This window comes from Oncorhynchus masou, chromosome 13, assembly GCF_036934945.1.
Source record: "Oncorhynchus masou masou isolate Uvic2021 chromosome 13, UVic_Omas_1.1, whole genome shotgun sequence".
Classification (NCBI taxonomy): domain Eukaryota; kingdom Metazoa; phylum Chordata; class Actinopteri; order Salmoniformes; family Salmonidae; genus Oncorhynchus; species Oncorhynchus masou.
The window spans coordinates 22,829,676-22,855,420 of NC_088224.1; the positions used below are offsets into that span (position 1 = coordinate 22,829,676).

The 25,745-nt window shown below is 44.9% G+C and overlaps 1 pseudogene; it reads left to right on the plus strand.

The window, feature by feature from the left end:
- LOC135551912 (ataxin-1-like) overlaps nucleotides 1-25,745 on the plus strand; it is a 211,189-nt pseudogene that overhangs the window by 135,349 nt on the left and 50,095 nt on the right.

Consider the following 25,745-nt stretch of genomic DNA (forward strand, 5'->3'; position numbering starts at 1 on the left):
TGGCTGGATAACTGACTGACTAACTAACTGACTGGCTAACTGACTGACTGGCTAACTAATTGACTGATTGGCTAAATGACTGTATGATTGGCTGACTGACTAACTGGCTAATTGACTGACTGGCTAACTGACTGACTAATAGACTGACTGTTTGGCTAACTGCCTGACTGACTGGCTAACTGACTAAGTGATTGGACTGACTGGCTAACTGACTGGCTAACTGACTGACTGACTAATTGGCTGACTGGGTAATTGACTGGCTTGCTAACTTACTGACTGGCTAACTGATTGGTTAACTGATTGTATGATTGGCTGACTGACCGACTGGCTAACTGACTGACTGACTGACTGGCTGACGAACTAACTGACTGACTGACTGGCTAACTGACTGACTGTCTGGCTAACTGTCTGAGTGAGTGACTGAATAACTGACTGATTGACTCACTGGCTAGCTAACTGACTGACTGGATAATTTACTGGCTAACTGGCTGCCTGGCTGACTGACTGACTGATTGTCTGACTGACTGACTGGCTAACTGACTGACTCACTAATTGACTGACTGGCTAATTGACTGACTGGCTAACTGACTGACTGGACTGACTGGCTAACCGGACTGACTGACTGGCTAACTGACTGACTGGCTAACTGACTAACTGACTGTATGTCTCTCTCTCCCTGTCTCCCTCTCTCTGATTGTGAGGCCAATAGGATGTCTAGGGAGGATGTACTATAATACTGCAGCCCAGATACACAACAGCAGTATGAGAGTAGGCTGGAGATTAGCTGTCTGTCTGTCTGTCTGTCTGTCTGTCTGTCTGTCTGTCTGTCTGTCTTGTCTGTCTTGTCTGTCTGTCTGTCAGTTACTCTGCCTGTCTGCCTTTCTGTAGTTCTATCTGTCTGTCTGTTTGTCTGTCTGTCTGTCTGTCTGTCTGTCTGTCAGTTAGTTAACCTGTTTGTCAGTTGGTCTGTCTGTCTGTCTGCCTGCCTGTCTGTCTGTCTGTCTGTCTGTCTGTCTGTCTGTCTGTCTGTCTGTCTGTCTGCCTGCCTGCCTGCCTGCCTGCCTGCCTGCCTGTCTGTCTGTCTGTCTGTCTGTCTGTCTGTATTTCTATCCGTGTGTCAGTTAGTCTGTCTGTGTGTTCTGTACTCTACATCACAGCCCTGAGTCTCTAAATTGAATCTGATGTGTGTGTTGGAGGGGGGGATGTTTGTGGGTATGTGCACATTTTGTAGTACTTCTGCGTTTCTGTTCATGGAAATACAGTGAGATTATCATGTGAAATTGTACAGTTTTCATTTGCACTGAAATTGATGAAACCATGTCAATGGCTGCCTCTTTTCACAGCTTCTGACCTGTGACTACATGTCTCTCTCTCCTCAGCTAGTGTCTACCTGTCTCTCTCCTCAGCTAGTGTCTACCTGTCTCTCTCTCCTCAACTAGTGTCTACCTGTCTCTCCTCAACTATTGTCTACATGTCTCTCTCTCCTCAGCTAGTGTCTACATGTCTCTCTCTCTTCCACTAATGTCTACCTGTCTGTCTCTCCTCAGCTAGTGTCTACCTGTCTCTCTCTCTTCCACTATTGTCTACCTGTCTCTCTCTCCTCAGCTAGTGTCTACCTGTCTCTCTCTCCTCAGCTAGTGTCTACCTGTCTCTCTCTCCTCAGTTAGTGTCTACCTCTCTCTCTCTCCTCAGCTAGTGTCTACCTGTCTCTCTGTCCTCAGCTAATGTCTACCTGTCTCTCTGTCCTCACATGATGTCTATACATGTCTCTCTCTCCTCAGCTAGTGTCTTTACCTGTCTCTCTCTCCTCAGTTGGTGCTGAGGAGGAAGTAGTGCTTCGTTCTGACTGGAGGATCCCTCCATGGGCTGTACCACCCGTTGACACACAGGAGGGATCAGAGGAGCTCCACTGAATGAGGTAGAAGCACCCTAAAACCCTCCTCACCCCCTCCCCTATCATTGAATGAACACATCGGTTTCTGCCTGCATATGTGTCGTGAATGTGGCATCTGAGTCGTGGGACCGTTGTTGCTATGTGTCTTTAATATACCTCCATCAATGCTGTGATATCCACAGTCAAGAGACAAAATCAGTTTGGGGACTGGGCTGGTTACGTCATGTTTTAGGTCAGAGTGAATGTAGGCAAACATTGTTTCTATTCTAGCAGTTATTTTTGTCACTCAAGCGGAGAGAGATGTAGCATCCTCTGTAGTAGACAACAAGCATCAGGATGGGGTCTCAAGGGGAGGCTTTTTCCTCTTCTCTCCTTCCTGTTTACGGTTTAATTTGACACAGTGCGCTTTTACTGTGTGTTTGTATGAGTGTGTGTGTGTGTGTGTGTGTGTGTGTGTGTGTGTGTGTGTGTGTGTGTGTGTGTGTGTGTGTGTGTGTGTGTGTGTGTGTGTGTGTGTGTGTGTGTGTGTGTGTGTGTGTGTGTGTGCGTTTTATTTTGACACAGTCAGGTTGTCATACAGTCATACAGTCAATGTGTCTGTTGATTCATTTAACCTGGAGTAGCTTTATTAACAGTTCAAATTAACCTGTCTCACCGCATACCAGACCAGACTAGACTAGACTAGACCAGACTAGACCAGACCAGACCACACTAGACCAGACCACACTAGACCAGACCAGACCAGACTAGACCAGACCAGACTAGACATTTACATTACATTTAAGTCATTTAGCAGACGCTCTTATCCAGAGCGACTTACAAATTGGTGAATTCACCTTCTGACATCACCACACTAGACCAGACCAGACTAGACCAGACCAGACCAAACTAGACCAGACCAGACCAGACTAGACTAGACCAGACCAGACTAGACCAGACCAGACTAGACCACACAAGACCAGACCAGACTAGACTACACCAGACCACACTAGACCACACTAGACCAGACCAGACCAGACAAGACTAGACCAGACCAGACTAGACCAGACCAGACCAGACTAGACCACACTAGACCAGACCAGACCAGACCAGACTAGAGCAGACCAGACCACACTAGACCAGACCAGATCAAACTAGACCAGACCAGACGAGACTAGACCAGACCAGATCAAACTAGACCAGACCAGACCAGACTAGACCAGACCAGGCAGCTTCACTCTGCTAGCATCTCCTTGTATATTGATGTGTATTTGATTTTAATATGAGTGAAGTGGGAGAGGAGTCAGTCAGTGGACATCCTGTACTGTGGGCTGATTTCGCACAGTGTGTTTGTTTCTGTGTGTGTGAGTGTATGCGTGTGTGTGCATGTGTGTGCGTGTATGTGTGTGTGTCTGTCTGCTAGCTACAGCTACTGTATGCTCGGCTCACTGGAGTGGCTCCCTCTCTTTCCCCTGTGTTTCCTAGTCTCTGATTGGAGGAAAGGGAATAGGGAATCTGCCTAACAACAGAGCGGTTGTATATTGTTTAGTAAACACCACGGGGGCTCTCCCTAGTGAAGCAGCACAACTCCAGACACACAGACACACACACCTCCAGGAAAATAGATTTACCTGAGTTCTTCCTGTGAGAAAAGGTCTCTCCTGGGAGAAAAGGTCTCTCCTGGGAGAAGAGGTCTCTCCTGGGAGAAAAGGTCTCTCCTGTGAGAAGAGGTCTCTCCTGGGAGAAGAGGTCTCTCCTGGGAGAAAAGGTCTCTCCTGGGAGAAGAGGTCTCTCCTGGGAGAAGAGGTCTCTCCTGTGAGAAAAGGTCTCTCCTGGGAGAACATTACATTTACATTTAAGTCATTTAGCAGACGCTCTTATCCAGAGCGACTTACAAATTGGTGAAAAGGTCTCTCCTGGGAGAAAAGGTCTCTCCTGGGAGAAAAGGTCTCTCCTGGGAGAAGAGGTCTCTCCTGGGAGAAAAGGTCTCTCCTGGGAGAAGAGGTCTCTCCTGGGAGAAAAGGTCTCTCCTGGGAGAAGAGGTCTCTCCTGGGAGAAAAGGTCTCTCCTGTGAGAAAAGGTCTCTCCTGGGAGAAGAGGTCTCTCCTGTGAGAAAAGGTCTCTCCTGTGAGAAAAGGTCTCTCCTGGGAGAAGAGGTCTCTCCTGTGAGAAAAGGTCTCTCCTGGGAGAAAAGGTCTCTCCTGGGAGAACATTACATTTACATTTAAGTCATTTAGCAGACGCTCTTATCCAGAGCGACTTACAAATTGGTGAAAAGGTCTCTCCTGGGAGAAAAGGTCTCTCCTGGGAGAAAAGGTCTCTCCTGGGAGAAAAGGTCTCTCCTGGGAGAAGAGGTCTCTCCTGGGAGAAGAGGTCTCTCCTGGGAGAAAAGGTCTCTCCTGGGAGAAGAGGTCTCTCCTGGGAGAAAAGGTCTCTCCTGGGAGAAAAGGTCTCTCCTGGGAGAAGAGGTCTCTCCTGGGAGAAAAGGTCTCTCCTGGGAGAAAAGGTCTCTCCTGGGAGAAGAGGTCTCTCCTGGGAGAAAAGGTCTCTCCTGGGAGAAGAGGTCTCTCCTGGGAGAAAAGGTCTCTCCTGGGAGAAGAGGTCTCTCCTGGGAGAAGAGGTCTCTCCTGGGAGAAAAGGTCTCTCCTGGGAGAAGAGGTCTCTCCTGGGAGAAAAGGTCTCTCCTGGGAGAAAAGGTCTCTCCTGGGAGAAAAGGTCTCTCCTGGGAGAAGAGGTCTCTCCTGGGAGAAGAGGTCTCTCCTGGGAGAAGAGGTCTCTCCTGGGAGAAGAGGTCTCTCCTGGGAGAAAAGGTCTCTCCTGGGAGAGCTATGAAAGAAAAACACCTCATAAAATGATGCTGGGAGAAAAATACATGCATCCTTCTGAAAGTCACACAATCTATTAACTTGGTTACGTAAGCTTCAGACTATGCATGTTCAGCTCGGTCATACCCTACAGATCAAAGAAGAAATTGTTAACCCCTTCACTACATTGACCTATAGACAGCATATAGATATTATACAGATATGCTGTACAGTCAATCCAAATGTACAACAGTAGCAAAGATGAACATGACCATGGACAGGAGAGAGGACATCCTCACGAGGTGATATAGGACAGTACTTAGCAGCAATGTGATTAGTTCATAGGTAATGTATGGTAATGGTTATGTCCCATGTATGATAAATGTGGAGCTAATGTGTTTCAGACAGTGTCGGTGAGACCCCAATGGTTCCCGAGTGTCTTTTAATGGGTAGAGATTCTCTATATTATTGGTTAAATCAGGCTGAATGAATAGGCGCAGGGGGTGCAGGGGGAGTTGGGATTAGCAAGAGACACATTACCATTACACACTATAAGAAACAGCCCCAGGGGTGTAACAGGACAAAAATAAGCACCCCACAAACGATGAATTAAAACTCCAGAAGGGCTTGATTCACAGGGTTAGTGATTCATCTCAGTCATTCTACCTTCACAGATGCCTAAAGCACTATGATGAAAGAGTCATCCTGAAATACCCGGTACCAGTCAACAGTTAGGACACACCTCCTCATTCAAGGGCTTTTCTTCAGTTCTACTATTTTATACATTGTAGAATAATAGTGAAGACATTAAAACTATGAAATAACACATATAGAATCATGTAGTAACTAAAAAAGTGTTTTTATAAATATTTTATATTTAAGATTCTGTGTGTGTGTGTGTGTGTGTGTGTGTGTGTGTGTGTGTGTGTGTGTGTGTGTGTCTGTGTGTGTGTGTGTGTGTGTGTGTGTGTGTGTGTGTGTGTGTGTGTGTGTGTGTGTGTGTGTGTCTAAACCTTTGACTGGTACTGGAAATATATTTTTGTATCTATTAGTTCATTCACCATTATATGGTCCTCTATGTTTCACTGTTTCTATGCATTCTTTGTGGTGCTTTCGTGTGTGTGCATACTCTGCTCTCTGCCACTGTGTTTTTGTTGACAAGATTTAGGAACATTGTCGCTCCCTTCTGTTTATACCTGGTACTCCAGCCTGTACTACCAGCAGGGAAGGTAGATCCCTCCACCCCCCAGCAGACACGTCACTCTTATCCCCCCTGGGGTGACTGGAATTGGGGAGAGTTTTACTGCAGACCCCCTGCTAGTCCCACAGGGAATCAAATTAAGGATGTCTGTAATTCTATTTATATGGTCCTCCCTCTCTCTGTCCCTCCCTCTCTCCTATAAGGCTGTCTGTTCCTGTCCTGCTGGGCTTTCACACTACACTGACCACCCCCCTCCTTCCCTTCTCTCCTTCACCCTTACCCCTCTTCCTCTATCCCTTCCCTCCTTCCCTCTTCCCTCTCTTCCTCCTTCCTTTCCCTTCACTCCTTTCCCCTTCCCTCTCTTCCTCCTTCCCTTCCCTCCTTCCCTCTTCCCTCTCTTCCTCCTTCCCTTCACTCCTTTCCCCTTCCCTCTCTTCCTTCTTCCCTTCCCTCCTTCCCTCTTCCCTCTCTTCCTTCTTCCCTTCCCTCATTCCCCCTTCCCTCTCTTCCTCCTTCCCTTCCCTCCTTCCCTCTTCCCTCTCTTCCTTCTTCCCTTCCCTCATTCCCCCTTCCCTCTCTTCCTCCTTCCCTCCCGACCCCTTCCCTCTCTTCCTCCTTCCCTCCCTCCCCCTTCCCTCCCTCCCGACCCCTTCCCTCTCTTCCTCCTTACCTCCCTCCCGACCCCTTCCCTCTCTTCCTTCTTCCCTTCCCTATCCTTCCCTCTCTTCCTCCTTCCCTCCCCACCCCTTCCTTCTCTTCTTCTTCCCTCTTTCCCTGCTCCCCTTCCCTCCTTTCCCCTTCCCTCTCTTCCTTCTTACCCCTCCCCCCCTTCCTTCCCCCTTCCCTGCTCCCCTTCCCTCTATTCCCTTCCCTCTCTTCCTCCTCCCCTTCCCGCTTTCCTCCCTTCCCTCTCTTCCTTCCCCCTTCCCTCTTTCCCTCCTCCCCTTCCCTCTATTCCCTTCCCTCTCTTCCTCCTCCCCTTCCCGCTTTCCTCCCTTCCCTCTCTTCCTTCTTACCCCTCCCCCCTCCTTCCCCCTTCCCTCTTTCCCTCCTCCCCTTCCCTCTATACCCTTCCCTCTCTTCCTCCTTCCCTTCACTCTCCTCCTCCTCCCCTTCCCTCTCTTCCTCCCTTCCCTCTTTTCTGCCTTCCCTCTCTTCCTTCCCCCTTCCCTCTTTCCCTCCTCCCCTTCCCTCTATTCCCTTCCCTCTCTTCCTCCTCCCCTTCCCTCTCTTCCTCCTCCCCTTCCCTCTCTTCCTCCTCCCCTTCCCTCTTTCCTCCCTTCCCTCTCTTCTGCCTTCCCTCTCTTCCTTCCCCCTTCCCTCTTTCCCTCCTCCCCTTCCCTCTATACCCTTCCCTCTCTTCCTCCTTCCCTTCACTCTCCTCCTCCCCTTCCCTCTCTTCCTCCCTTCCCTCTTTTCTGCCTTCCCTCTCTTCCTTCCCCCTTCCCTCTTTCCCTCCTCCCCTTCCCTCTATTCCCTTCCCTCTCTTCCTCCTCCCCTTCCCTCTCTTCCTCCTCCCCTTCCCTCTCTTCCTCCTCCCCTTCCCTCTTTCCTCCCTTCCCTCTCTTCTGCCTTCCCTCTCTTCCTTCCCCCTTCCCTCTTTCCCTTCCCCTTCCCTCTATTCCCTTCCCTCTTCCTCCTCCCCTTCCCTCTCTTCCTCCTCCCCTTCCCTCTTTCCTCCCTTCCCTCTCTTCTGCCTTCCCTCTCTTCCTTCCCCCTTCCCTCTTTCCCTCCTCCCCTTCCCTCTATTTCCTTCCCTCTCTTCCTCCTCCCCTTCCCTCTATTCCCTTCCCTCTCTTCCTCCTCCCCTTCCTGCTTTCCTCCCTTCCCTCTCTTCTGCCTTCCCTCTCTTCCTTCCCCCTTCCCTCTTTCCCTCCTCCCCTTCCCTCTATTCCCTTCCCTCTCTTCCTCCTCCCCTTCCCTCTATTCCCTTCCCTCTCTTCCTCCTCCCCTTCCTGCTTTCCTCCCTTCCCTCTCTTCCTTCCCCCTTCCCTCTCTTCCTTCCCCCTTCCCTCTCTTTTGCCTTCCCTCTCTTCTGCCTTCCCTCTCTTCCTTCCCCCTTCCCTCCTTCCCCCTTCCCCTTCTTCCTCCCCCTCTTCCTCTTTCCCTCTGTCTCCCATGGATTCTGATAACAGGCACACTATAACCCATCTCTTGTTTTAGCTCAGGTAAAACCTGAAAGATAGGGACTTAGTCCCTATGACTGCTGATGGGAATTGGAGTTTTCAAGTTCTTATGAAAATCCTTTGAGCCAAATGGTTAAAGATGTTGAAAAGTTGTTTTGATGGGGACATGGTGTGCTGTACCATATTCTGTGGCCTGTTCAGGCCAGACAGAGCTCTGACTAAAGTGTTTTCCCCCAGCTTGGTGCTAAGCTCAGTCTGTCAGCACAGGATCCTGATGAAAGACGTGCGGCCCCAGTCCCCGCTCGCCGGTCGTGTGTGTGCCTATTTGATTCTGAGTTAGTGCTTTCATCCTCCTCTGTACTTCACACAGAGACACTTTTATCACAATAAGTGCAATTCATCATCTAAACACAAATGACACTCAAATGTTCCATTGAGCTATGACAATGCAGTCATGTCAGTAACAGTTAACGGTCAACTGATGTTCAGCCCTATGGCCCTGTCATGTGTGAATAGGGACTAGTTATCTAGTGCTACAACAGGCCCCTGGTGTCCCCTTTTAAAGGCTCTATGATTTTGTCTCTCTCTGCAGAGTCTGTCCCTCCTTCAGCGACTCTGCAACTCAGTGCTAAGCTTGCAGGATAAAGTGTGTGTGTGTGTGATGGCGGTGTGTGTGTGATGGTGGTGGTGTGTGTGTGTGATGGTGGTGGAGGTGTGTGTGTGTGTGTGTGTGTGTGTGTGTGTGTGTGTGTGTGTGTGTGTGTGTGTGTGTGTGTGTGTGTGTGTGTGTGTGTGTGTGTGTGTGTGTGTGTGTGTGTGTGCGCTTTCAGAGGACGGCATAATGGAATGCCTCGGCTCCGTCTGCCAAGAGCACTTTTCCCATGCGCCCATGAGCCAAGACTTCCCCCGTCCAGCCAAGAATAGCGCTAGTGTCCTTACACACACACACACACACACAAACACACACACACACAGCGCCAGATAAAGTGCTGTAGTGGCTGCCTAGTACGTAGAGGCTTCTCGTACAACACTGCGCCCCGGGGTCCTTAGCAACAGTGTGTTTCTCTGTGTCGTACACACACATACACACACACACACACACTTACACTCCCATCCGATCCCTCTCCACCTACACACTCCCCCCCAGTACACACACAGAGGCACTGAATCAAAGCCTTTATCAATTGCCAGAGGAGGTTGTCTGCTTAGCTTTTATCAGGTAATATATCTCTCTGTAGTTGTACCTGATGTGGGCCAAAGAGCCAGCCAACCAGTATCCTCCTCCTCCTCCTTCCACAGTGTCTTTGTGAATGCCAGCACAAGGTGAGCACACTGCATGCCTGCATTATTGCTACCAGACTTTTCAAATTCTATTTACTGCACTTGATTGAGCTTGCCTGGTGCACAGGAACCAATGGAATTGTCCCAAAAGTGCAAACCCTGTCTTTATGTCACTCCAGTCGGTTCAACGGAACACTCTAAGTATTTGAAAGTAAACAAACGCTACTTCAACCCTGGTCTGAATACTACTGCTACTGCTGCTCTACAATATATTACATAAGCTAGTCTATAGTACATATTTCTGAGGCAAAGGTTGGGTCAGCGCCATGGGCGCTTGTGGCGGGGAGTCTCGGGGACCATAACAATTTTGCATTTCAAAAAACATTTTCCTGCAATTCAACAAATGAAATAAGTATTTGAATTTTGCATTTGGTAGGTTAAGAAAAAGCATAGTTAAATTGCACATTGTGTTTTCGTCTTCTTTTTGTCACAAATAATGGGATCACAATAATGTAGTACAATTAAAAAATGGCAGTGTTATCTGGAGGCCATTGAACAAGAACTGACAACTTGAAAATGCAACTGTTTAACTTGAAACGTTTTTGCATTTATATTTGGTAATTGATCATGTTAGCATAAAAAATTATATTGCACTGTATTATTCATGTGTCATTATCAATAAAATGTTTTTTGGGGGGATGAGCAGCTACAGTGGGGGAACAAAGTATTTGATCCCCTGCTGATTTTGTACGTTTATAACAACATAACATAACAACAACAAAATCTAGAAAAACACATGTCAAAAATGTTATAAATTGATTTGCATTTTAATGAGGGAAATAACATATATTTACATTACATTTAAGTCATTTAGCAGACGCTCTTATCCAGAGCGACTTACAAATTGGTGAATTCACCTTCTGACATCCAGTGGAACAGCCACTTACAATAGTGCATCTAAATCATTTAAGGGGGGGGGGAGAAGGATTACTTACATGACATAGTACTTGGTGGCAAAACCCTTGTTGGCAATCACAGAGGTCAGATGTTTCTTGTAGTTGGCCACCAGGTTTGCACACATCTCAGGAGGGATTTTGTCCCACTCCTCTTGGCAGATCTTCTCCAAGTCATTAAGGTTTTGAGGGTGACGTTTGGCCACTCGAACCTTCAGCTCCCTCCACAGATTTTCTATGGGATTAAGGTCTGGAGACTGGCTCGGCCACTCCAGACCTGCTTTTTCTTGAGCCACTCCTTTGCTGCCTTGGCCATGTTTTTTGGGTCATTGTCATGCTGGAATACCCATCCACGAACCATTTTCAATGCCCTGGCTGAGGGAAGGAGGTTCTCACCCAAGATTTGGCGGTACATGGCCCCGTCCATCGTCCCTTTGATGCGGTGAAGTTTTCTTGTCTCCTTAGCAGAAAAACACCCCCAAAGCATAATGTTTCCACCTCCATGTTTGACGGTGGGGATGGTGTTCTTGGGGTCATAGGCAGCATTCCTCCTCCTTCAAACACAGCAAGTTGAGTTGATGCCAAAGAGCTCCATTTTGGTCTCATCTGACCACAACACTTTCACCCAGTCCTCTGAATCATTCAGATGTTCATTGGCAAACTTCAGACGGGCATGTATATGTGCTTTCTTGAGTAGGGGGACCTTGAGGGCGCTGCAGGATTTCAGTCCTTCATGGTGTAGTGTGTTACCAATTGTTTTCTTGGTGACTATGTTCCCAGCTGCCTTGAGATTGACAAGATCCTGTGTAGTTCTGAGCTGATTCTTCACTGTTCTCATGATCATTGCAACTCCACGAGGTGAGATCTTGCATGGAGCCCCAGGCCGAGGGAGATTGACAGTTCTTTTGTGTTTCTTCCATTTGCGAATATTCACACCAACTGTTATCACCTTCTCACCAAGCTGCTTGGCGATGGTCTTGTAGCCCATTCCAGCCTTGTGTAGGTCTACAATCTTGTCCCTGACATCCTTGGAGAGCTCTTTGGTCTTGGCCATGGTGGAGAGTTTGGAATTGTTTGTTATTCTGTCTCTCACTGTTCAAATATACCTACCATTAAAATGATAGACTGATAATATGTTTGTCAGTGGGCAAACATTCAAAATCAGCAGGGGATCAAATACTTTTTTCCCTCACTATATACATATCTCCATAAATTCCGGCTCTGAATCTGCAATAGAAATAATGAAATGTAGCTGAGGTTTGAACATTTGAACGGTTTATGCTAGAGCAGGGTCCTCCAACCATTTACTTCATAAAGACTACTTAAACACAAACAAATAACAGTACTGCATACATAATGTGATTGCGTTTTGGTTCTTAAAACCACGTGTTGAGCTAAAATCATTCTACTGTGTCCAACCTTGAGAATCTTTCCTTTTCAAGATGAGAGAAAATAAAATGGTTTTACATTTTAACAGATCTGTAGCCTGTAGTTACAGGACTAGGCTACTTTCAATAATTTTCCAATTACTTTTAAATGGTCATTTTGAACAACAACCACAGTGAGTAGGCTACATACAGCGCATTCGGAGAGTTTTCAGACCTCTTGCCTTTTTCCTCCTTTTGTTATGTCACAGCCTCATTCTAAAATAGATTAAATAATCGTTTTCCTCATTAATCTACAAACAATACCCCATAATGACAAAGCGAAAACAGGTTTTTAGAAATGTTTGCAAATTTATTAAAAAGAATACAGTTGAAGTCGGATGTTTACATACATCTGAGCCAAGTACATTTAAACTTAGTTTTTCACAATTCCTGACATTTAATCCTAGTAAAAATTCCCTGTCTTAGGTCAGTTAGTATCACCACTTTATTTTAAGAATGTGAAATGTCAGAATAATAGTAGAGAGAGTGATTTATTTCAGCTTTTACTTCTTTCATCACATTCCCAGTGGGTCAGAAGTTTACATACACTCAATTAGTATTTGGTAGCATTGCCTTTAAATTGTTTAACTTGGGTCAAACGTTTCAGGTATGCTTCCACAAGCTTCCCACAATAATTTGGGTGAATTTTGGTCCATTTCTCCTGACAGAGCTGGTGTAACTGAGTCAGGTTTGTAGGCCTCTTGTTCGCACATGCTTTTTCAGTTCTGTCCACAGATTTTCTATAGAATTGAGGTCAGGACTTTGTGATGGCCACTCCAATACCTTGACTTTGTTGTCCTTAAGCCATTTTGCCACAACTTTGGAAGTATGCTTGCGGTCATTGTCCATTTGGAAGACCCATTTGCAACCAAGCTTTAACTTCCTGAATGATGTCTTGAGATGTTGCTTCAATATATCGACATATTTTTCCTCTTCATGATGCCATCTATTTTGTGAAGTGCACCAGTCCCTCCTGTAGCAAAGCACCCAGACAACATGATGCTGCCCCTCCAGCTAAGATGGAGTCCGTCACTCCTCAGCAGGTCAGGCTTGGTCCTGTTTGTGGGTGAGTCCCAGAAAGAGGGCCAATTATCTACAAATGCTATCTTTTGTGAGGGGCAGAAAACAGTTTTCAACCAGCGATTGAGTTGTGAGACTCTGCTGTAGAGCTCATCACTCCCCCTAACTGGGAGGGGGCCAGAGACAATTACTCGATGCCGACACATCTTTCTAGCTGATTTACACGCAGAAGCTATGTTGCGCTCACAATGATGAACCAGACATGTGGAGGTCTACAATTCTTTTTCTGAGGTCTTGTCTGATTTCTTTTGATTTTCCCATGATGTCAAGCAAAGAGGCACTGAGTTTGAAGATAGGCCTTGAAATACATCCACAGGTACAATTATGTCAATTAGCCTATCAGAAGCTTCTAAAGCCACTACATCATTCTGGAATTGTCCAACCGTTTAAAGGCACAGTCAACTTGGTGTTTGTAAACTTCTAACCCACTGGAATTGTGATACAGTGAATGATAAGTGAAATAATCTGTCTGTAAACAATTTTTGGAAGAATGACTTGTGTCATGCACAAAGTAGATTTCCTAACCGATTTGCCAAAACTATAGTTTGTTAACAAGAAATGTGTGGAGTGGTTGAAAAAACGAGTTTTAATGACTCCAACCTAAGTGTATGTAAACTTCCGACTTCAACTGTAAATACCTTATTTACATAAGTATTCAGAGCCTTTGCTATGAGACTCGAAATTGAGCTCAGCTGCACCTTATTTCCATTGATCATCTTTGAGATGTTTCTACAACTTGATTGGAGTCCACCTGTGGTAAATTGGAAAGGCACACACCTGTCTTTATAAGGTCCCACAGTGTATAGTGAATGTCAGAGAAAAAGAAACAAGCCATGAGGTCAAATTAATTGTTCGTATAGCTCCGAGACAGGATTGTGTCGAGGCACAGATCTGGGGAAGGGTACCAAAACATGTCTGCAGCATTGAAGGTCCCCAAGAACACGGTGGCCTCCATCATTTTCAATGCAAGATGTTTGGAACCACCAAGACTCTTCCTAGAGCTGTCCACCCTGACAAACTGAGAAATCGGGGAGGTGACCAAGAACCCAATGGTCACTCTAACAGAGAGATAGGACAATCTTCGAGAAGGACAACCATCTCTGCAGCACTCCATCAATCAGGCCTTTATGGTAGACTGGCCAGATGGAAGCCACTCCTCAGTAAAAGGCACATGGCGGCCCACCTGGAGTTTGCCAAAAGGCACCTAAAGACTCTCAGACCATGAGAAACAAGATTCTCTGGTCTGATGAAACCAAGATTGAACTCTTTGGCCTGAATGCCAAGCGTCACGTCTGGAGGAAACCTGGCACCATCTCTATGGTGAAGCATTGTGGTGGCAGCATCATGCTGTGGGGATGTTTTTCAGAGGCAGGGACTGGGACATTAGTCAGGATCTAGGGAAAGATAAACGGAGCAAAGTACAGAGATATCCTTGATGAAAACCTGCTCCAGAGCCCTCAGGACCTCAGACTGGGGCAAAGGTTCACCTTCCAACAGGACAACGACCCTAAGCACACAGCCAAGACAACGCAGGATTGGTTTTGGGGCAAGTGTCTGAATGTCTTTGAGTGGCCCAGCCAGAGCCTGGACTTGAACCCGATCAAACATCTCTGGAGAGACCTGAAAATAGCTGTGCAGCGACGATCCCCATCCATCCTGACAGAGCTTGAGAGGATCTACAAAAAAGAATGGGAGAAACTCCCCAAATACAGGTGTGCCAAGCTTGTAGCATCATACCCAAGAAGACTAGAGGCTGTAATCACTGCTAAATGTGCTTCAACAATGTACTGAGTAAAGGGTCTGAATGTTTATGTAAATGTGATATTTCTTTCCGCAAAAAAAAATCTAAAAACAGTTTTTTCTTTGTCATTATGGGGTATTGTGTGTAGATTGATGAGGGGGAAAAATTATTTAATCCATTTTAGAGTAAGGCTCTAATGTAACAATATTTGGAAAAACTCAAGAGGTCTGAATACTTTCTGAAGGCACCGTATTTTTACAAGAAATCGTGAAGAAACAGAATATTAATGAAGTATGAGGAATAACAAAAGTGTTATTCTCAGCAAAAACATTAATTGATCGTGCCACTTTTCCTCCAACATGGACTTGTTTTGGCACCGGTGTTTGAAGCACTGTCACCATGAAAATGTTTAAAATGAACTTGTCTCAGCAGCATAAATATTTGATGCAAAGAGGGTATAAATTGCTGATTTTGTCAATATGACTTACCAAGCCAAGCAGAGCTGTTTGTTTTATCAAGATACTAATCATACATACACAGCCAGGTTACATTGTAACTGCAAAGCGGCCACAGTGTGCTCGCATATGGGGCTCACCCAAGAATGTTACATTTGTAACTGAATGAAAACATTTGAACAATGTTATTTAACCGATTGATGATGGGAAAATAGATGGGAAAATGCAGAATGGTGTTAAATGCCTGCAAACAGGAAAATTATTTTACAGATTCAAATATTAGGCCTACTGATTATTTCTCAATTTCTCTTATCTCACCTCCACTAATGAGATGGGTGTGGCTTGATGCATGTCCTGTCAGAGCTTCTCAAAGTCAGGGGGCGTGGTCGACAGTGCACACCTCATCTCTTCTTTCACATTCAACTTGGACCGATATTTGTTTTTAATGCAGACGAGAGCACTGAATCAGTGTACCATGAGTTGTAATGCTCGGAGGGAGATGGCAGGGTATTCCCTTTGAGTCAGGAACCAAAACTCCTCCATAGTGACCCGTGAATGCGTTTTGATGATTCGGTCACTCATCTGTATAATTGTTGTTGTATTTCCTCTGCATGCTTGCGTTCAGTTCTCTCAGTTTCCTAAATATGTATGTTACATAGGCAAGGAGACACATTTTATTTTCAAAGTCAACAGAGTCTGTTTTTTACATCCATTACGAATGACAACGGTTCCTCTCAATGCACAAAATATTTCCAACACTCCCATTCGATAACCACCAGGCCTCAGTGTGAAATAGAACATTGTCATGCTCTCATCCCACATAGTTTTTTTCAACAGGTGTGCGCAATGTATATAGTTTCCAATTGAAGTTACCTGCTGCGTATCTCTGAGTTTTGCTCCCAGCTCTTTTGGCACCAGTTGCTTTCGGTGTATCCATTATAGCTCAGTGGGTGTATAATGCAATGCATCCATATGGCATTCATAACTAGAGTGCAGAGGCCTGCCAGCCGTCCCGTGATAGATAGAGCCCCATCTGTGCAAAATCCTACCATTCGATCCCATTGAATCTGTTTTTCGTCAATAAAGCCACACAGCACAGTGAACATGGCGAATCGTGACACAGAATGATTTGTCCTTGTGAGTTGCATCCCCCAACAAGTAGCGAACAAAAGTCTATGCATGGGCATCACGGCCCTCACAGCTAACATCCCTTTGGAGAACATACTATGGGGAGTTTTTGAGTCGTTCAGTCAGTTTCCGCTAGATTGCTAGTTATAGCATCAATTCTTAGTTTCACAGTGTTATCTGACAGAGGTGTTGATGTGAGCATCCCCACACATCAAGTCTCGGCAATAGTGTGTGGTTTGATAGCGTTGCAGGCCTCACCATTCATTGTGGGAATGTGGCCTTTTCCCACAATCCCAGGGTGCTCTCTAGTTTAATTTTTACTTTTATATTTTAATAATTTTCAATAAGATTTTTAAGGTTAACCACATTACAATGTTTTTGAGAGACAAAGATGATATTATACTAGAATTGTTATTATATATATTTTTTTACCAGGATTTAGAGAATTCCCCATTTTCATGTCAGCCAGTCGCAACCCCTAGTTTGTAAACCGCTGATGTTATGGCTTCAAATCTGCACAAAATCATATTTACACAAATACACACAAACAGACACAAACACGTACACACATTCATTCACACATACACACACACTCTCATCTCTCTCGCTACCTCTCTCTTTCACTCTCACACACATGCACGCATACACACACATACCACACACGTTCTTGCAGAATTACAGTATCTCACCCATGTGACTTTTCCGAAACTCCACAAACCTTGGATCTGATTGGTTGACAAATAGCCTCAGCATATCAAAGTCTCAGAACTAGTTTTGGGCTTTATTCTAACACCCACTTGTCTTTCTTTTTGGTGTGTTTTGGGAAGGAAAAGTAGTTGTTTTTCCTGGCACTCTCTCTTACGTGACATCCCTCCATCCCTCTCTCATACCATCCCTCTTTCCCTCTCTTAAAGCTGTGCTTTCAGACAGGAGTGAAGAGACTTTTCCTGAAATACATAGAGGCCAGGTTAGAGTTGAATATTTCAAAGGCTGCCTATCTCTATTTTATCATTTTTCAGGGGAGAGGAGGGTGGGTTAATGGTGTGAGATCTCAGGCTATGGAGGTGGAATGTACTTTCCCAGAGTAGCATGAAGTTGTTCCTTGAAACTGATTTAAGGTCAGTGTTGGGTTTGTCTTCCTAATGGTTAAAGGCTCAGTGCAGTCAGCAGCGTGATTTTCCTGTGTTTTATATATACAGTACCAGTCAAATGTTTGGACACTCATTCAAGGGTTTTTACTATTTTCTAGTGAAGACATCAACACTATGAAATAAGACATGGAATCATGTAGTAACCAAAAAAGTGTTAAACAAATCAAAATAGATTTTAGATTTTAGATTCTTCAAAGTAGCGCTTTGCCTTGATGAGAGCTTTGCACACTCTTGGCACTCTTTGCATTCTCTCAACCAGCTTCACCTGGATACTTTTCCAACTGTCTTGAAGGAGTTACAACATATGCTGAGCACTTGTTAGCTGCTTTTCCTTCACTCTGCGGTCCAACTCCTCCCAAACCATCTTAATTGGGTTGAGTTCGGGTGATTGAAATTGGCCGTAAAATAATTTGTTCTTAACTGACTTGCCTAGTTAAATAAAGCTAAAATAAAAAAGTGAAATAAAAATAGTGGAGGCTAGGTCATCTGATGCAGTACTCCATCACTCTCCTTCTTGGTCAAATAGCCCTTACACAGCCTGGAGGTGTGTTGGGTCATTGTCCTATAGTAACCAAAAAAGTGTTATACAAATCAAAATATATTTTATATTTGACATCCTGTGGCTATTTTGAAGAATCTAAAATATAAAAAAAATATTTTCATTTGTTTAACACTTTTTTGGTTACTACATGATTCCATATGTGTTATTTCATAGTTTGATGAAAATAGTAAAAATGTAGAAAATTGTAAAAAATAAAGAAAAACCCTTGAATGAGTAGGTGTGTCCAAACGTTTGACTGGTACTGTATAAATATAGTATATCCACACTATGAGGATGGATTAAAATAATGTGGCATTTTGAAAATTATGTTAATGCCCTTTTAATATAAGAGCTGTTTGAAAAGACCACCTGAAATGTTAGCCTGTTTTGGTGGGAGGGAGTTTTGGCCTGCCTGGTGACATCACCAGGATGGGGAATGAGTTAAAAGAGCGATAATAAAGAGAGTTCCAAACCTCTTTGTCAATAACAGCACATTTTCAGTTTTCCCCTCTCTACTCTAACCCCCCTCCCAGACAGTCCTAGAAAAATGATGGCTTGAGAAATTTCTCTGCTAAGAAGCTTTTTTTGTATTCATTTTTTAAATGTTTTTAATTGAAAATCACAGTAAGGTACTTAATTGTTACCTAGTAATGATTTGATATTTAGATAAAAATGTCTACATTGGACCTTTAATTAAGATATGGTTTCGGGAAGGGCAACTTCTATCTGGAGTGTACTCTCATCACCCCACTCTATGCTTGGATGGTTACTAAGGAAATTGTCTCTCTTAACAACCATTAATACATTCTAAGATAGCTAGCAGGAGATTTCAAAGAAGGCTCACGAGATTACTCAGGAAAGTGACTGGGCAACTGGGATTGATACATATGTTGAGGGGACCGGATGACACCTACGTCACCTTAGAGGACCTGTCACCTACCTTGACAACGTCACCTGGCTCAAAGGGACCTCAGTAACTAGTGTAGGGATGCTGAATCTCCATTAAGTTCATTCATATCCACATCTGATAACATTCTAACATGATGTCATCATCATTCTGCTACATAGTTAAATAGTTAAATGGCCTGTAAATTACAACTGCGGGCTAGTTGTGTTAAGTAAATGTATGGTTCTTACTGTTCAGTTCTCTGAATGTGTGATTTCCCTCCCTGACTTTCCTAGACTCTGTACCCCATGGGTCTGTGCAGGCCCTGTTTTTTACAGGTGTTTGCGTTGGTTAGTGAGTATGTGTTTGTGTGTGAGAGAGTGCACAGTGTGTGTGTGTGTGTGTGTGTGTGTGTGCGTGTGTGTGTGTGTGTGTGTGTGTGTGTGTGTGTGTGTGTGTGTGTGTGTGTGTGTGTGTGTGTGTGTGTGTGTGTGTGTGTGTGTGTACTGCACGTCTCAGTGTGCAGGCTGCTCTCTCCCTCTCCCTGGGACAGGTCCTCTGGTTCCCATGGTATCAGATGACGGTCGGTTTATAGAGCTGTCGTCCAGGGTAGAGGGCGGGGGCAGTGTGTGCTTGCGTGCGTGCGTACGTGCATGTGTGCTTGTTTATTAGCTGAAGTCTGTCTAAACGTTTGATCTGTCACAAATAAATCATTACTGCCCTTTAAAATGGCCGCCGTGCCTCGAGACAATATGTTTGTGTCTAGAAGGAGGGCAGTGGATTGGTAACATGTGAAGCAGTAGTTAACAGTGTGCAGTATGGGGGTGATTAGGCCTTACAAAAGACTTACATTAGATGCTATGTTATACGGAGAGCACATTGGATGCACTAGTTTCAATAGTTCCGTTCACAATAGACCCACTTTTCTGTCCATTATACGGTAGCAGCAAAATAACAGGCACAATCACCTGTACAGAACATGATGTACATGATGTGTAGATGATGATTGGCCAGACAGTGTGTGTTTGTGCGTGTGGACGCATGGTTGTCCAACACCAAACCAGAAAGCGTGGCCCTGTGTGCGAGTGAAGAGAGAGAGTGGGTGTATGTGTGTGTGCCCCAGTTTTGAGACACATTTTGCTTTTGTTGCCCATGTTTCACAAAACACACACCGAGATGGAAGGTTGTTATTTGATCAGTTTAGATGAGCACGTTCATATTATAAATAGTAATTTGAATTTATTTCACCTTGTTCATTTTTTTCACCTAGAACTCAGATCTTGGGCAAAGTACTCGTCACGCGAGCCTAGCTCACTGATGCAGAGTTGCTAACAAGCGTAAACTTCTGAGCTAATTTGACGACCCAATTCAGTCCTAAGAACAGAAAGTCATGGCTATGTCCCAAACGGCACTATACTCCCTAGTGCACCCTATGGGCCCAAGTGAAAATCAGAACACTTTAGGGAGCAGGGTGCCATTTGGGACACAGACCATAATAATAACAGTCTAACTGCTTTACAAGGTTGTGGTGTTTACTTTAAACTAATTAGGACCTTTTATTCATATATTCATATTTTGACAGAGTGACCTTAAGGGCCTGTTGACCTTTACATGACAGAGCTAGGCCTGCTGAATCACTTTGCCTCACACATACGGGTGAGCACACACACACACTTTACACTCTGGCCGATGATTTGTTTACCTTTACCTGTTTACCTGGATAACATGAAAACAGCCTAACCAGCTCTGCTGGCAACAATTTCATTACGCTTTTTTTGCAGACATTTACTGACACCGGCCATATTCAAAGGATTTTGTACACACGTCACGTAACGTTAGCTAACGAGCCAGACAGATAACATTAGCTAGTTAACCAACAATGAACAAAGTGACAACACTGCCTAACATTAAACTCTAACTAGAAACTAATAATAACGTCCGCTAGGGAGCCAGCCAGCTAACGTTAGCTAGCTAGCTAACAGTACACTTTAGTTTAAGACATATAGCTAGCTATCTGGGTAAACAATGTACCTAGCTAGGTAAACAACGTTTAAGATCACACACGTCACGTAACGCCAGCCAGACAACGTTAGCTAGTTAAATAACAATGAACAAAGTGGTAACAATGCCACAGTGCTGGGAGCTAACCAACCAACGTTAGCTAACATTAGGCTCCAATTAGAAAAGCAAACGGCTCCGGGAAACAAATAATAACTGTCAGAAATGCCATACCACTGGTGCCCTTAGTTTGAAGATGTAACCCAGAGACAGGTGTTTTTTCCATCTCTTTAGCCATCATACTCTAATTCCACTGATTTCAAAACTTGACCCTCCAGAAAATGGAGAGCAACACTTATGCAGCTCCACTACATAATACATTTTTTTAAGCCGCATTCGACAGGATTACCAACACAGACTGAGGAGTTCAAATAGACAGACACCTTCAATATGGCAGACCAATCCGAACTCCTCTCTCAGCATATCCAGTCCACTCATTATCTCAGCCAATCATGGCTAGTGGGAAGGTTGCTAGCTTTTTCTGTGGCTTAACCAACAAGGCTCGTAATTTACATTTTTTATTCGTATTAAAGATGGCATACACGTTTGTTATTAAGGCATATGAAAGTTCACATGTTCGAAAAGGCATTTCTGCCCAAAAATGCATTTAGATTTTTTTTAAATGTACGTTCAAATCAAATCAAATGTATTTCAATAGCCCTTCGTACATCAGCTGATATCTCAAAGTGCTGTGCAGAAACCCAGCCTAAAACCCCAAACAGCAAGCAATGCAGGTGTAGAAGCACGGTGGCTAGGAAAAACTCCCTAGAAAGGCCAAAACCTAGGAAGAAACCTAGAGAGGAACCAAGCTATGTGGGGTGGCCAGTCCTCTTCTGGCTGTGCCGGGTGGAGATTATAATAGAACATGGCCAAGATGTTCAAATGTTCATAAATGACCAGCATGGTCGAATAATAATAAGGCAGAACAGTTGAAAATGGAGCAGCAGCACGGTCAGGTGGACTGGGGACAGCAAGGAGTCATCATGTCAGGTAGTCCTGGGGCATGGTTCTAGGGCTCAGGTCCTCCGAGAGAGAGAAATAAAGAGAGAATTAGAGAGAGCATATGTGGGGTGGCCAGTCCTCTTCTGGCTGTGCCGGGTGGAGATTATAACAGAACATGGCCAAGATGTTCAAATGTTCATAAATTACCAGCATGGTCGAATAATAATAAGGCAGAACAGTTGAAATTGGAGCAGCAGCACGGCCAGGTGGACTGGGGACAGCAAGGAGTCATCATGTCAGGTAGTCCTGGGGCATGGTCCTAGGGCTCAGGTCCTCTGAGAGAGAGAAAGAAAGAGAGAAGGAGAGAATTAGAGAACGCACACTTAAATTCACACAGGACACCAAATAGGACAGGAGAAGTACTCCAGATATAACAAACTGACCCTAGCCCCCCGACACATAAACTACTGCAGCATAAATACTGGAGGCTGAGACAGGAGGGGTCAGGAGACACTGTGGCCCCAACCGAGGACACCCCCAGACAGGGCCAAACAGGAAGGATATAACCCCACCCACTTTACCAAAGCACAGCCCCCACACCACTAGAGGGATATCTTCAACCACCAACTTACCATCCTGAGACAAGGCTGAGTATAGCCCACAAAGATCTCCGCCACGGCAAAACCCAAGGGGGGGGCGCCAACCCAGACAGGATGACCACATCAGTGAATCAACCTACTCAGGTGACGCACCCCTTCCAGGGACGGCATGAGAGAGCCCCAGTAAGCCAGTGACTCAGCCCCTGTAATAGGGTTAGAGGCAGAGAATCCCAGTGGAAAGAGGGGAACCGGCCAGGCAGAGACAGCAAGGGCGGTTCGTTGCTCCAGAGCCTTTCTGTTCACCTTCCCACTCCTGGGCCAGACTTCACTCAATCATATGACCCACTGAAGAGATGAGTCTTCAGTAAAGACTTAAAGGTTGAGACCGAGTTTGCGTCTCTCACATGGGTAGGCAGACCATTCCATAAAAATGGAGCTCTATAGGAGAAAGCCCTGCCTCCAGCTGTTTGTTTAGAAATTCTAGGGACAATTAGGAGGCCTGCGTCTTGTGACCGTAGCGTACGTGTAGGTATGTACGGCAGGACCAAATCAGAGAGATAGGTAGGAGCAAGCCCATGTAATGCTTTGTAGGTTAGCAGTAAAACCTTGAAATCAGCCCTTGCTATGACAGGAAGCCAGTGTAGAGAGGCTAGCACTGGAGTAATATGATAAAAAAAAATCATTCTAGTCAGGATTCTAGCAGCCTTATTTACCACTAACTGAAGTTTATTTAGTGCTTTATCCGGGTAGCTGGAAAGTAGAGCATTGCAGTAGTCTAACCTAGAAGTAACAAAAGCATGGATTAATTTTTCTGCATCATTTTTGGACAGAAAGTTTATGATTTTTGCAATGTTACGTCGATGGAAAAACGCTGTCCTTGAAATGGTCTTGATATGTTCTTCAAAAGAGAGATCAGGGTCCAGAGTAACGCCGAGGTCCTTCACAGTTTTATTTGAGACGACTGTACAACCATTAAGATTAATTGTCAGATTCAACAGAAGATCTCTTTGTTTCTTGGGACTTAGAACAAGCATCTCTGTTTTGTCCGAGTTTAAAAGTAGAAAGTGTGCAGCCATCCACTTCCTTATGTCTGAAACACATGCTTCTAGCAAGGGCAATTTTGGTGCTTCACCATGTTTCATTGAAATGTACAGCTGTGTGTTATCCGCATAGCAGTGAAAGTTAACATTGTGTTTTCGAATAACATCCCCAAGAGGTAAAATATATAGTGAAAACAATAGTGGTCCTAAAACGGAACCTTGAGGAACACCGAAATTTACAATTGATTTGTCAGAGCACAAACCATTCACAGAGACAAATTGATATCTTTCCGACAGATAAGATCTAAACCAGGCCAGAACTTGTCCGTGTAGACCAATTTGGGTTTCCAATCTCTCCAAAAGAATGTGGTGATCGATGGTATCAAAAGCAGCACTAAGGTCTAGGAGCACGAGGACAGATGCAGAGCCTCGGTCCGATGCCATTAAGATGTCATTTACCACCTTCACAAGTGCCATCTCAGTGCTATGACGGGGTCTAAAACCAGACTGAAGCATTTCGTATACATTGTTTGTCTTCAGGAAGGCAGTGAGTTGCTGCGCAAACAGCCTTTTCTAAAATTTTTGAGAGGAATGGAAGATTCGATATAGGCCGATAGTTTTTTATATTTTCTGGGTCAAGCGGCTCTCCTGTGAAGTCGTAACTTGCGGCATATGCCTAGTTTCCTGAATCGGGTCACATATTATCCTTTTGCTCATTTGATGACTTTTCGGAGGACATAGTGGGACTTATTGTAGTTGTTACTGTCCTCAGTGTAGCCTCAGGGTTGTCTGCGATAGCCCTGTGTGCTGCAGCCCTATCCTTAAGGTTAGCGCCAATCTCAGTGTCCAGGGCTTCTGATTGGGGAAGCGCGGAACCTTGCATTTCCTAATGAAGCCACTGACAGAGGTGGTTATCTTGTTGATGTTATCATCTGAGTCCTGAAACATATTCAATCAGCGCTATTAAAGCAGTCCTGTAGAATAATCTCTGATTCTGGTGACCATTTCTCACCGGAGCGAGTCATGGGTATTTCCTGTTTGAGCTTCTGCTTGTAAACAGGAAGCAGGAGTACGGAGTCATGATCTGATTTGCCTAATGGCGTACGAGGGAGAGCCTTGTATGCTTGCTTGTGGATAGAATAAAAGTGGTCCAGGACTATATCATCCCTAGTGGCGAGGGAGACGTTTTGATGGAAGTTGGGCATCATGTCCTAGTGACGTGGAAATAAAATCTCCGGCAACCAGAAAAGCAGCCACTGGATGTTTTCCTGCTTGGTTATCACCTCGTGTAGTTTGTTAAGTGTCAGCTTGTTATTGTTCTTGTCCTGAGGTGGAATGTTTGCAACAGTCACAATAACAGCTGAAAACTCCCTCGGGAGGCAGAAGAGTCATCAACAAAATCAAAATCATTTTTTAGTTGGTTTGTATTATTGTCATTGTTGGGATATCAGTGGATTGTTTCTGTATGAATGTGTCCTTGAATGATTCTGTGAATGTGTGAGTGTGTGTGTGTGTGTGTGTGTGTGTGTGTGTGTGTGCGTGCGTGCGTGCGTGCATGTGAATTTGTTACTTGTGTGTGTGTGTGTGTGGATTTGTTTGTGCTTCTGTTTGTGTTTGTGTATTTGTGTACTCAAGCCTATAGGATTATAGAGCAATAGAGGGATTTAGCAATGCTTTGCCCGTCCATTCCTCTCCCTTTGTAATCCCAGACACACACACAGAAACACACTCCCTCTCTCTCTCTCTCTTTCTCTCTCTCTCTCTCTCTCTCTCTCTCTCTCTCTCTCTCTCTCTGTGAGTAGTAGGTTGTAGTGGATTAGGGAGTTGGTGAATGGGAGCAGGAGGAGGATAGTGTCATAGTACACAGAGAGTACACAGGCTAACAGAAGGGTTCGTGATGAGGACAAGACTGAAGGACTGAGAGATTTATTTCAGCTTAACAACCCACTGGGTTTATGTCTACAGCCCAGGCCAGTAGTATGCCGTTTGCATGTTGATACGGTAGTGTTTATGTCTGTACTGCTTCACACCCACAGGCACACACACACAAACACATTAGAACAAACACCCACATCAAAGTAAAGATTCTGCTGACGCCGGGGATGTTATTTCCATGATTTCTCCATCAGATCGGTTGACTCATAGTTCATTCTGTTTATTGGGGTCAGATAGATGTTGAGACCGGTGTTTCAAGTGCATTGGAATGGTTTCTCTGGAGCATTAGGAAAAGAGAGAGGAAGAGAGAGAGAGAGAGAGAGAGAGAGAGGGAGGGAGAGAGAGAGAGAGACAGGGAGAGAGAGAGAGAGAGAGAGAGAGAGAGACAGAGAGAGGGAGAGAGACAGAGAGAGAGAGACAGAGAGAGAGAGAGAGAGAGGGAGAGATAGAGGGAGAGACAGAGAGAGGCAGTATATAGAGATATAAAGATGGAGAGAAGCAGGAAGAAAGAAAGATAGAAGCAG